We start from the raw sequence: 12845 nt of genomic DNA on the forward strand, positions 1-12845 counted from the left end.
GGAGCATGACCAGAGAAGGGAACAGAGCTGGGAAGGGTCTGGAGCCCCAGGAGGGGCTGAGGGAGCTGGGCAGGGGCTCAGCCTGGAGCAAAGGAGGCTCAGGGGGCCCTTGTGGCTCTGCACAGCTCCTGCCAGGAGGGCACAGCCGGGGGGTCGGGCTGTGCTCCAGGGAACAGGGACAGGAGCAGAGGGAACGGCCTCAGGCTGGGCCAGGGCAGCTCAGGGTGGGCACAGCAGGAATTTCCCCATGGGAAGGGGGTCAGGCCTTGGAATGCCCAGGGATGGTTGGAGTGCCCAGCCCTGGAGGTGTCCAAGGAACACCTGGATGTGGCACTCAGAAACTGGGCTGGGACAAGGCGGGGATCAGGCACAGCTGGGACTCAGTGATCGTGAAGGCATTTTCCAATCTCAATGATCCTGGGATTCTGTGAGCTGCTCCACAAATGTAGCAAAATTCACATATTTTGGGGATCTGCCCCCAAATTCCCCCACAGCTGCTCCACAGCCCCTTCCTCATCTCCTGGAGCTGGTGCTGGAGGATCTGATCCCTGTTCCATGTTCCCTATTCCCTGTTCCCTTTTCCCTATTCCCTGTTCCCTGTCTCTGGTCCCCTGTCCCTATTCCCTGTCCCCTATCCCAGTCCCTATACCCATTCCCTATTCCCTGTTCCCTGTCCCTGTTCCTTGTCCCTGTCCCTATTCCCTATTTCCTATTCCCTGTTCCCTATTCCCTGTTCCTATTCCCTGATCCCTGTTCCCTGCCCATTTTCTGTATTCCCTGTCCCTGTCCTTGTCTCCTGTCCCTTGTCCCTGTTCCCTATTCCCTGTCCCTATTCCCTTTTCCCTATTCCCTGTTCCCTGTCCCTATTCTCTGTCCCTATTCCCTGTCCCCATTCTCTGTTCCCTGCCTGTTTTCCCTGCTCCCTGCTCTCCCCCTCCCGTCCCTCCCCACTCCAATGAATTTAAAGGAGCATTTATATCCCAAAGTCCATGTTTACAGTTTCTAATGGAGTTCCAATTATGGGCTGGGGCAGCAGCTGGAATGGAGCCTGTCTCCAGAATTGATGGGCAGTGCAATCCCAACCCCAGGGATCCCTCTCAGCAGGAACAGGAACAGGAACATTTGTCTCAGGAGCCCCAGCAGCAATTCCTCATGCTAATAGAGTCTGTGATCCCAGGGAAATAATCCTGCCCAGGTGCTGGGAAGGATGAAAGTTTGACAAAAAAGTCTCACAGATATGTGTGCTTAGCAGAAAGATTTTGGAATGGAGAATCTGAAGAAGGAATAGAGATGGAAGCAAGTTTTGATAGAGAAGAATAATAGATGTGTAAATTGAGATTTGCTGAGCCAGTCTCACTGGATAACCAAGGAGGCAAAGGGTGTGTTGGTTAGAAGGGTTTTTATGGCTTAGAGCAAAGGATAAACCCACCCCAAACAAGAAGATGTTTTTACCAAGCACAAAGATAGCACAGGCAAACAAGCCTGAGAATGTGGCAAGTAGAAAACCCAGGGACAGCAGCATCCCCAGGGATCCAGGGGGCTGCAGCAGAAGCAGCAGGCTGCAAAAACTTCTGGGATACACCAGGACTGAAGTGGGAGGATGAGCAGAGACATCCACATCCCACCAGGAGAATGGAGAAAATCCCTCCTCCTGGAAAATCCCTTCTCTTGGAAAATCCCTTCTCTTGGAAAATCCCTCCTCCTGGAAAATCCCTTCCCTTCCTCTTGGAATATCTGAATTTAGGGATGGGTTCATGCCCCTGTGACAGCCCAGTTTTCTCCAGGCTGTTTCTCCAAGAGGAACCAGCCCAGCAGGGATTTGGACATGGGGCCTGGTGGCCTTTAGGACACCCAAAATTCAGATCTCTCAGGTGCCTTTTCCAGGATGGATGAGCCCAGGTCTCCCAACTCCTCCTGCAGAGTCCCAGGAGAGGAATTCCAAAGGCAGCAGATCTCAGGAACATTTTGGGAGAAGAAACCTTGTCCTGATGTGTCCCTGCACAAACCAATCCACGGCAACTCCTCTGAGCATTCCCAGCTTGAAGGGACAGCGAATCATCCCAGAATTCCAGGTTGGCTTGGAAGGGACCTCAAAGCCCACCCAGTGCCACCCCTGCCATGGCAGGGACCCCTTCCACTGCCCCAGGCTGATCCAAACTCTGCCCAACCCTGAACAATCCCAGGATCCAGGGGCAGCCCCAGCTGCTCTGGGCACCCTGTGCCAGGGCCTGCCCACCCTCACAGCCAGGAATTCCCTCCCAATATCCCATCCAAACCCTCAGTGTCTCAATTTGAAGGATATCATTTATATTAAAAAGACATTTTTGGCTCAATAGGCCCATGAGGAGCAAGATTCCCAAATAAACCCTCCCCATTCTCCTGCAGTCTCTCCCCCCAGGGCTCTGCCAGGCTGTAGAAGAGCAGCAGTGCTGGGACATCATCTCCATCTCCATCTCCATCTTGATGACCTTGATTTTGCATGACAAGCTGCATATTAATTAATTAAAGAACAAGCCCAGCGTTCCCTGGAAAGGGCCATTCTTTTCATCCTGACAGGTAATTACAGCAGCAGAAATGATAAATCTTCCCAGGCACTGTTTGTCTTTAGGAGAGGCTTTAATGATGGAGGTTTAAAGCTGGAGGGAGCTGGGGATGTGTCAGGGGATGAAGGAAGGTTCAGGACCACCTGGATTGCAGCTCCCTGATCCAGCCCCATCCCTGCCTTTCTTCCCAGCCCGTGGGAGGAATGCTCTGCTGAAGGAAGCAGGAGGGATGGGAACAGGCAAATAAAATCCACTGGAGAAATTCCTACCAGCAGGACAGAGCTCTGGAATTCATTGCCATCATCTGTCTCCTGGCAGGGTCTGAGGAGGGATCTCCCTTTTATGGGGATAATGGGAAAATCCATATTTATAGAAAATAAGGGAAAAGAAAACTGAGATATTCTGTGAGGAGTGGAAATCACATCCTGGTTTCTCATGCACTGCTGTGCCCTTAAAATATCCCCCAGGAATTCCAGCTCCTCCTGGTATCCTCCAGTGGGAGAGGAAAGCCCCAGCTCGCTCCAAACTCGCTCAAGCCACCAGCAAAGTCTTGGACAAGGCAGGAATTTGGGGCTCTCTTTATCCAGCCAAGAATCTCCACAAAACTGGAGGATTCCAGCAGCCCATCAGGATCTGCAGGATCTCCAGCAGCCCATTGGGGCCTGTAGGATCTCCATCACCCCATTGGGGTCTGTAGGATCTCCATCACCCCATCGAAGTCTGTAGGATCTCCACCAGCCCATCAGGATTTGCAGGATCTCCAGCAGCTATAGATCAGGATCTGTAGGATCTCCACCAGTCCATTGGGGTCTGTAGGATCTCCAGCAGCCCATCAGGATGTGTAGGATCTCCACCAGCCCATCAGGATTTGCCGGACCTCCAGCAGCCCATTGGGGTCTGTGGGACCTCCAGCAGCCCATTGGGGTCTGTGGGACCTCCAGCAGCCCATTGGGGTCTGTGGGACCTCCATGAGCCCATCAGGATCTGCAGGATCTCCCTCAGCCATTGATAGGGACCAGGCCCTGCTGTCCTTGCATCCCATATCTCAGGTGATCAGGGGATTTTTTAATCCCAGCTGATGTTTTAAGCTGCCATGGCCAAGTTCTTCCTCGTTTATCACATACCCCTGCTCAGCTCTGAGAGGGAATTCACGCTGGGAGGTGACAAATCCAAGTCCCCAAGGCTCTGGGATCAGCCAGGAAATGCTTTGGCTCCGAGCTGGCCAGGGAGGAGCAGCTCCAACAGGTCCAGGTGGGCTCCTGGTGAGGAGCCAAAGCAGCCACCAACACACAGAAAACGTGGGCATGTCCAACTAAAGGCTCTTTGACATTTTCTGAGGAATATTTACCTGTCCCATCCCTGGAAGTGCCCAAGGCCAGGCTGGATGGGGCTTGGGGCAGCCTGGGATAGTGGCAGGTGTCCCGGTGGGTGGCACTGGGTGGGCTTTGAGTTCCCTTCCAACCCAAACCATTCCACGGTTCAAAAAACTGTTGAACATTTCCCCTTCCTGAAAAACTTTAAATCCACAGAGATCCATTTCCCTCCCGTTTTCTCTCCCATCCTGATCCCTGCTGGATGCTGATCTCCCCACCCCCCTGGAGGCGCTGTCCTCCAGGCTGGCAGTGCATGGAATAGCAGATGGAATGGTTTGGTTGGAAGGGACCTTAGAGACCACCCAGTTCCATGGGTGGGGACACCTTCCAAGGGATCCAGGGATCCAGGGAGGGGCCTGTGGGGTCAGATACTGTGGAATTCACAGGATGCCCTCTGTGGATTCCTGCAGCTCCATTCCCGTGGAGGGCTCTTCCCTGGTTACCAATCCTAGATCCTGAATTCTGCTGGATCCACAATTCTGCTGGATCCTGAATTCTGCTGAATCCTCATTCCTGCTGGATGCTGATTCTTGCTGGATCCTCATTCCTGCTGGATGCTGAATTCTGCTGGATCCTGATCCCTGCTGGATCTGATCCCTGCTGGATGCTGATCCCTGCTGGATCCTGACCCCTGCTGGATCCTGATCCCTGCTGGATCCTGATCCCTGCTGGATCCTGACCCCTGCTGGATCCTGACCCCTGCTGCATCCTGATCCCTGCTGGATGCTGATTCTTGCTGGATCCTGATCCCTGCTGGATCCTCATTCCTGCTGGATGCTGAATTCTGCTGGATCCTGACCCCTGCTGGATGCTGATCCCTGCTGGATCCTGACCCCTGCTGGATCCTGAGCTCCCCACCCCCCTGGAGGTTCTGCCCTCCAGCTCCTCCCCGTGCTCTGTGGCAGGGCAGGACCCCTCCCTTTTCCATCCACAATTTCCAGAGCAGCACTGAGACTTCCCAGGAAAATCCCAAATTCCCGGCAAACCACTGCAAGCTCCACATGGAGCCCATCCTGATGTCCCTTGGGGCCATGCCCTTGGACATTGTCCCACCCAGGGATGTGCCAAGGGAAGCATCCCTGGATATTTCTCCTGAGCCATAAACCCCTGGAGCCACCTCAGTGCTCCTGGAACAGAAACAATGGATAAATCTAAATTGGGAACATCTCAATCCTTCCCTGTCCCCAAGCACAGGGAGGAGGGATGAGGTGTCACCAACCTCGGTGACATCCCCATGGCACCCAGCTGGGGCTGAGCAGGGATGAGCCACCAGCCATGGACACCCTGCCCTGGGCTTCTGTCCCCAGCCAGGGTGAGCACACCAAGGTTTGGGGCTGTCAGGGGGTTCTGGTGGCCACTTCACTCTGGGTTTCTGTCCCGAGGAGGAGGGGACAGCAGTGCTCCTGTGCAGGGACATTCCATTGATGAGTCTGGAGCTGGCGAGGCATTGCCATGGAAACAGGATCTCAGCACCTGAGCAGCCCTGGAGAAGAAGGTGGAGGAGCAGAGAGGGGCAGGAGAACAGGGGAGATGCTCCAACCTCGGCCAGGCAGGAGGAAGAGGGAGGAAAACTGGGAAGAGAGGAAGCAGAGGAGATGGAAGAGGGAGGAGAGCTCTGCTGGGAGGGACAGAGGGGCCACCTGCAGCTCCTGTGTGACTTCAGGAGGCTGGGGAAGAGACAAGTGGCTGTCCCCCGAGGAGAAGATGTCTGTAGGATTGCTGGGGTTAGGATGGTTGGGATGGATGGAGATGAGAGATCTCTGCAGCCAGGTCAGGAACTTGGGGTTTATTGCAAAGGGCCTGGGTGCAGGGCCCTGCTGGGAGCTGCCAGGCACAGCTCAGAGCAGGCCTGAGAGAAGAGAGGGGGAGAGGGAATGAGAGGGTGAGAGAGTAAAAGGGGTAAGAGAGTGAAGTTCCCATTCCAATACAATAAATCTTCTGTGTTGAGTATTCTAATTCTCACTAACCAATCTGGTACAAGATACAAATCCTAGAGCATTTCCATACAGCCTATAATAATCATTACATTACCACACTGTGTTACATTTTAAACCCTAAAAACTCCTCTTTGGGCTCCTTCTGCCAAGCTGGCAGGGTCTGCTCTGCCCCTTGGGCCTGTCTGCAAGCAGAGGGTGTTGTTCCATCAAAAGGGGATCACCTTCAGTGGCCACACCATTGTTTTCCAGTTGTTCAGTAACTGAGGGATCTCAAAGCTTGCTTTCATTTCAATCTCACTGATAGTTTCCATATTCTCAAAATCTTTTGCCAGGCAATCATATTTATAAGGCTTTCCTGTTTCATCTTCCCCAACAGATGTCCCCACACTCCTCTCCTGCAGAGCAAACCCCACCAGCCCAGCAGTGTGTGCAGGGAAGGATGGATTGAGATCCAAGGGCATCCTGGAGGAAGGTCAGGCCTGTCCTGGTGTGAGGACAATCATGGCAGGCAGAGACATCCCCAGGATCTGCAGCCTCCTGGTCCCCACCCTTCTCCTCATCCCAGGGATGTTCACCCTCGAGACCTTCCCAGCAGGACTCCCATAAATCCTGTGGAATGAAGCAGCTCCCAAACCCTCTGGGCTCAGCAGGAAATCTCGTCTCTTCCTTCAGATGTGTTGAAGCTCCCCCTGCTAGAATCACCTCGTTCCTCCCCCCATTCCCTCCCAGCCACCACTCCCCTTTGCTCCTTATCCCCTGGATGTTCAGCCCCTCCAGGGCTGCACCCACTGGAATAAGAACACCTCCCAGTCTTCTTTCTGAGGAGCTGAACAGCTCAAACTCTTTTTTTTTCCATCTATCAGATCCTTTCTCCTTTCCCCCCAGCCCTAAAAATAGAAAAATAAAGGGATTTATTCTCCTTCCCAAGCCCTGATCCTTATAAAGTTGTTTTTTATTCCTCACCTGCACGAAAATTGCTCCCACAGGTGTTTGAGGGCTCGGAAAAGCAACAACTTTATCATTTAAGCATTGAAGGATTTCAAATCCCTCAATTATCCCCAATTCTGAGTGTATTGAAGGAGCCGAGGAGCAGCAGCTCTGTAACAATCAACACAAAGCAGCTTCCAAGTGTCTCTTTAATGTGGTTTTGTCCATGATCGTGGCAGGAAGATAAATTCTGGAATTTATTCCCTCTAATCCAGGCAGGCAGCAATTGATGGGTTTTTAGGAGGGTGAAAATGGCCGAGGGATGTTCCAATGTTTATGGGCCGCTAAATTTGATTTATAGGGAATTATCAGTGCTGCCATTGGGAAGGGTCCAGGGAGCTTAATATGATTTGCATTGATGGGATTAATATCAATTAACAGATGCCAGGTTTGTGGAGCGCAGCTGAGGCCTGATCCTAATGGCTCCAACCCCTGATTCCCAATGGCTCCAGCCCCTGATTCCCAATGGCTCCAGCCCCTGATTCCCAATGGCTCCAGCCCCTGATTCCCACCGGCTCCAACCCCTGATTCCCAATAGCTCCGGCCCCTGATTCCCAATGGCTCCAGCCCCTGATTCCCACTGGCTCCAGCCCCCCGATTCCCAATGGCTCCAGCCCCTGATCCCCACAGCTCCAGCCCCTGATTCCCACTGGCTCCAACCCCTGATTCCCAATGGCTCCAACCCCTGATTCCCACCGGCTCCACTTCCTGATTCCCAATGGCTCCAGCCCCTGATTACCAATGGCTCCAACCCCTGATTCCCAATGGCTCCAGCTCCTGATTCCCAATGGTTCCAGCTCCTGATTCCCACCGGCTCCAACCCCTGATTCCCAATGGCTCCAACCCCTGATTCCCACTGGCTCCAACCCCTGATTCCCACTGGCTCCAACCCCCCGATTCCCAATGGCTCCAGCCCCTGATCCCCACAGCTCCAGCCCCCGATTCCCAATGGCTCCAGCCCCTGATCCCCACAGCTCCAGCCCCTGATTCCCAATGGCTCCAGCCCCTGATTCCCAATGGCTCCAACCCCTGATTCCCAATGGCTCCAGCTCCTGATTCCCACCGGCTCCAACCCCTCATTCCCACCGGCTCTGGCCCCTGATTCCCACCAGCTCCAGCCCCTGATTCCCAATGGCTCCAACCCCTGATTCCCAATGGCTCCAACCCCTGATTCCAATGGCTCCAACCCCTGATTCCAATGGCTCCAACCCCTGATTCCCACCAGCTCCAGCCCCTGATTCCCAATGGCTCCAACCCCTGATTCCCAATGGCTCCAACCCCTGATTCCCAATGGCTCCAGCCCCTGATTCCCAATGGCTCCAGCTCCTGATTCCCAATGGCTCCAACCCCTGATTCCCAATGGCTCCAGCTCCTGATTCCCAATGGTTCCAGCTCCTGATTCCCACCGGCTCCAACCCCTGATTCCCACTGGCTCCAACCCCTGATTCCCAATGGCTCCAACCCCTGATTCCCACAGCTCCAGCCCCTCATTCCCAATGGCTCCAGCCCCTGATTCCCACTGGCTCCAACCCCTGATTCCCAATGGCTCCAACCCCTCATTCCCACAGCTCCAGCCCCTGATTCCCACAGCTCCAGCCCCTCATTCCCACTGACTCCAGCCCCTGAGTCCCACAGCTCCAGCCCCTGATCCCCACAGCTCCAGCCCCTGATTCCCAATCCTCTTTGCCCATGAATCTCCTCCTGGGAAGCTGAGAAGCCTCAGAGAAAAATGAAAACAATATTATCTTATTTGCTTCTCCTGTGTTTTGCTGCTTTGGAATGTGGTTTGGAGATTGTTTATCCAACAGGTGAGTCTTTGATTGGTTTCATGTGAATTGTTTTTACTTAATGACCAATCATGGTCAGGCTGTGTCGGGACTCTGGAGAGAGATTAACGAGTTTTCATCATCATTCGTTGTATCCTTCTGTCTGTATCCTTTCTCTATTCTTTAGTATAGTTTTAGTATAGCATTCTTTACTGTAATATATCATAAAATAATAAATCAGCCTTCTGAGAACATGGAGTCAGATTCTCAATTCCTCCTTCGTCCTTGGGACCTCACAAACTCAACAAAAGATTCCCTCCAGGAACAAACATCTTCCCAGGGAAGCACTGAGCCCCACCTAGGCTGATTAGCAGAGTCTGGTTAATTGGGTTTCAGCCTAATGATAGAGAAGAAGGCAGAGTAATCACCTTTAACCACCACAGAAATGATCCTTTAATCAGCATCCTCTGGGTTTATCCTGAGCTGGCTGGGAAAGTTCCTCATTTCCAGAGGAATTCCAGCAAAGCCATTCATTGCTGGGGTCTCCACATCTTGGAAAACCTCCAAAAACCTCCTCCTCCAGGAGGAGGAGACTGAAAGCAGCACCTGAGGGAGGGAGAAGATGGAGCCTGGTGTTCCTGGGAGTTCCAGGGGCTGCAGGGAGGGAAAACAGGAATGAGGCTTTTCCAAAGTGCCTGATGAGCCCTGGGAGTGGAGAGGAGCAGGGAGGTGCTGCAGGCAGCACAGCAAAGACACCCTGCTGGGGACTGGCAATACTTCCAGAGGTGTTTTCCTGCTGGGAAAACGGAGCTGTGGTTCTTTGAGAGCCTTTGCCCCGGGCAGAGGAAGCTCTTGCTGGGAGCAGCACTTTGGGATGGAGCAGTTCCCACTCCAACAGGGGCAGGGAAAACTGAGGAGAGAGGGGGAAAAAAGGGAAAAAAAGCAAGTTCCTGAAGGTCATTCAGCCAGGCAGGGATGGGAGGAGGAACTGATGTCCTGGGGTGTCCCCAAGCCCTGGGACACTCCATGGGCTCAGGTAAGACAACAGGAATGACAACAGAGCTGGAAAAACAACAAAGGCCTAATCCTCACAATCCCTGCCTGATTTCCCTGCAATCCCATCCCTTCTGCATCCCAGAGAAATCAGGCTCAGCTCAAGCCTTGTCCTTGCCCACCCAGTTTCCAGTTTATTTTGCTTTGGAAGCATTGCTTCCATTCTCAGTAAAAGCAAAGAATCCACGAGGAGAGGCTTCTCCAGTTCAGATTTTTTTTTCTTACCTACGAGTGGGAAAAGGAGCTCTGGATCCTGGAAAATTGTTTTTTATGGGAAAGGGAAAGAGAGCCCTCTCTGAAAGAAGCAGGAAAATCATCTCAGTGACTGAAGAGCAGAGCCCTGGGAATGAACCCTTGTCCCCACTGATGTCCCAAGAGCCACCAGGAACGAGACTGGGACAAATCCCACTGAGGGCTTGAGCCCTGTAAGGGGGAAAGGAGCCTTTTCCAACCTTTAATGAACAGGAGTTCTGCTCAGGGAAGGGTTTTCAGTGACACCCACGGTGTGAGGAGCCTCAGCTGTCACCTGTGCCCTGTGCCTGGGGTGTTGTGCTGAAACCACTGCAGGGGGATGTCATTGTCACTTTTCCTGCCCATCCTTGTCCTTGGACAGACAGGGGCTAGGCAGGACACAGACTGCCCCAAAATCCTGGAAACCTCCCCAAAACCAGGGGAAAACTCGCTGGGATGAGAGACAGCAACTGCACCTGCAGTGAGGGTGGGATGCCAGCCTGGGATGGACTCAGCAGTGAGGAATTCCTGGGCATGGAGCGGGCTCTGAGCATCTCTGAGCGCCCTGTGGCAGCACCCAGAAATTCCAGCCTTTCCCGGGATTTCCCTGTGGGTTTCCAGCGGCTCAGATGGCCCCGGGACAGGGTTTGGTTGTGTTTATTGAGGCGTCAGCCCTCCCGAAGGGTTTCAGTGATGGTCCAAGCACGCTGGGGGAGCGTCCAGGTGCGGCTGCAGAGCAGGAGGGTTTGGAGACACAGCCCTGAACCCCCGTTCCATGCAGGCCCGGGGCGGTCCCGACCCGGACTGGGGCATTTGACGGAAATTTGGGGCATTTTAACGGGAATTTGGGGCATTTAATGGGAATTTGGGACATTTTAACGGGATTTGGTGGCATTTAATGGGAATTTGGGACATTTCGGGGCTTTTGCGCCGACCTCACCGCGGAGCGCGGCCCTGCAGCGCCTCCTGGCGGCCGAGCCGTGGAACAACAGCGACCCCCGGGACCGCTGAGAACAACGGGACCCCGGAGAACACCGAGAAACCCGGGACCACCAGGACCGCTGAGAACAACGGGACCCCGGAGAACACCGAGAAACCCGGGACCACCGGGACCGCTGAGAACAACGGGACCCCGGAGAACACTGAGAAACCCGGGACCACCGGGACCCCGGAGAACACCGAGAAACCCGGGACCACCGGGACCGCTGAGAACCACGGGACCCCGGAGAACACCGAGAAACCCGGGACCACCAGGACCCCGGAGAACACCGAGAAACCCGGGACCACCGGGACCGCTGAGAACAACGGGACCCCGGAGAACACCGAGAAACCCGGGACCACCGGGACCGCTGAGAACAACGGGACCCCGGAGAACACCGAGAAACCCGGGACCACCGGGACCGCTGAGAACAACGGGACCCCGGAGAACACCGAGAAACCCGGGACCACCGGGACCGCTGAGAACAACGGGACCCCGGAGAACACTGAGAAACCCGGGACCACCGGGACCCCGGAGAACACCGAGAAACCCGGGACCACCGGGACCGCTGAGAACCACGGGACCCCGGAGAACACCGAGAAACCCGGGACCACCAGGACCCCGGAGAACACCGAGAAACCCGGGACCACCGGGACCACTGAGACCATAGGACCAGCGGGATCTCTGAGACCACCAAGACCACCGGGACCACCAGGACCTCTGAGAACCCTGGGACCACCGGGACCACTGAGAACACCAAGACCCCCGGGATCTCCTGACTCCCGGGACCACCGCGACCCCCGAGACACCTGCGACCTCCGCAGCCGCGTGTGCCCGCGACCCCCGCAATCACTGAGACCCCCGGGACCCCTGGGACCCCCACGATCACCGAGATTCCCGGGAGCCCCTCGGTTCCCGCAGGTGCCCCACGCCCCGCAGCCGCCCCCAGGTGTGTGTATGACCCCCCGGCTCCTCACAGCCACAGCCGAGCTCTGCCCGTCCCGCGGTGTCCCTGCATCCCCCTTGTGCCGCCCCTGCACACACGCGTGTGCAAACACGAGGTGAGAATGCACGAGTGCTCACCCCATAGGTGTGCAAACACCCCTGCACATCTGTGTCACACACCTGTGTCACACACACATCTGTGTCACACACACGGGCCACACACACATCTGTGTCAGACATACACCTGTGTCACACACACCTGTGTCACACACAAATGTGTGTCAATTCGCACACATACACATCCACACGTGTGCACCTGCACACCCTCTTGGGCTTGTGCTGCACACAGACATACACAGAGGTGTTCACGCACATCTGCACACACACACAGATGTTTTCACACACACATACACACACACACACACACACACACACGTGTTCATGCACACACACACACAGAGGTTTTCACACGCACACACACACACACACACGTGTTCATGCACACACACACGTGTTCACACACACATACACACACACACGTGTTCACACACACATACACACACACACACACACACACACACGTGTTCATGCACACACACACACTTGTTCACACACACATTCTCACAGGTGTTCACATACACACACACACACATTCTCACAGGTGTTCACGCACAGCTGCACACACACTCACGTGCACACAGGTGCACACACGTGTACATGACACGCCACACGCGCTGACGTCACACAGGCGGGCTGGGGGTGGAGCCTTTGCCGAGGTGGGCGGAGCTCCCGAGTACGCGCGCGGCGCCGCGGGCGTGGCACTTAGGGGGCGGGGCCTGACGATGAGTGGGCGTGGCTCTGGCGGTGGGCGTGCCTACGCCGGGGCGGGATGCTGCCGGGGGCGGGGCTATGACGGGGGGCGGGGCCTGAGGCGGCGGGCGCGGAGCTGTTCCCGTTCCCGTTCCGGCGCCGCCGCCGCTCGGAGCCGCCGCCGCCGGGGCCTCCCCGCCCCGTCCCGTCCGCTGCGGCTC

This window comes from Molothrus aeneus, chromosome 28 (genome assembly GCF_037042795.1).
Source record: "Molothrus aeneus isolate 106 chromosome 28, BPBGC_Maene_1.0, whole genome shotgun sequence".
Classification (NCBI taxonomy): Eukaryota; Metazoa; Chordata; class Aves; order Passeriformes; family Icteridae; genus Molothrus; species Molothrus aeneus.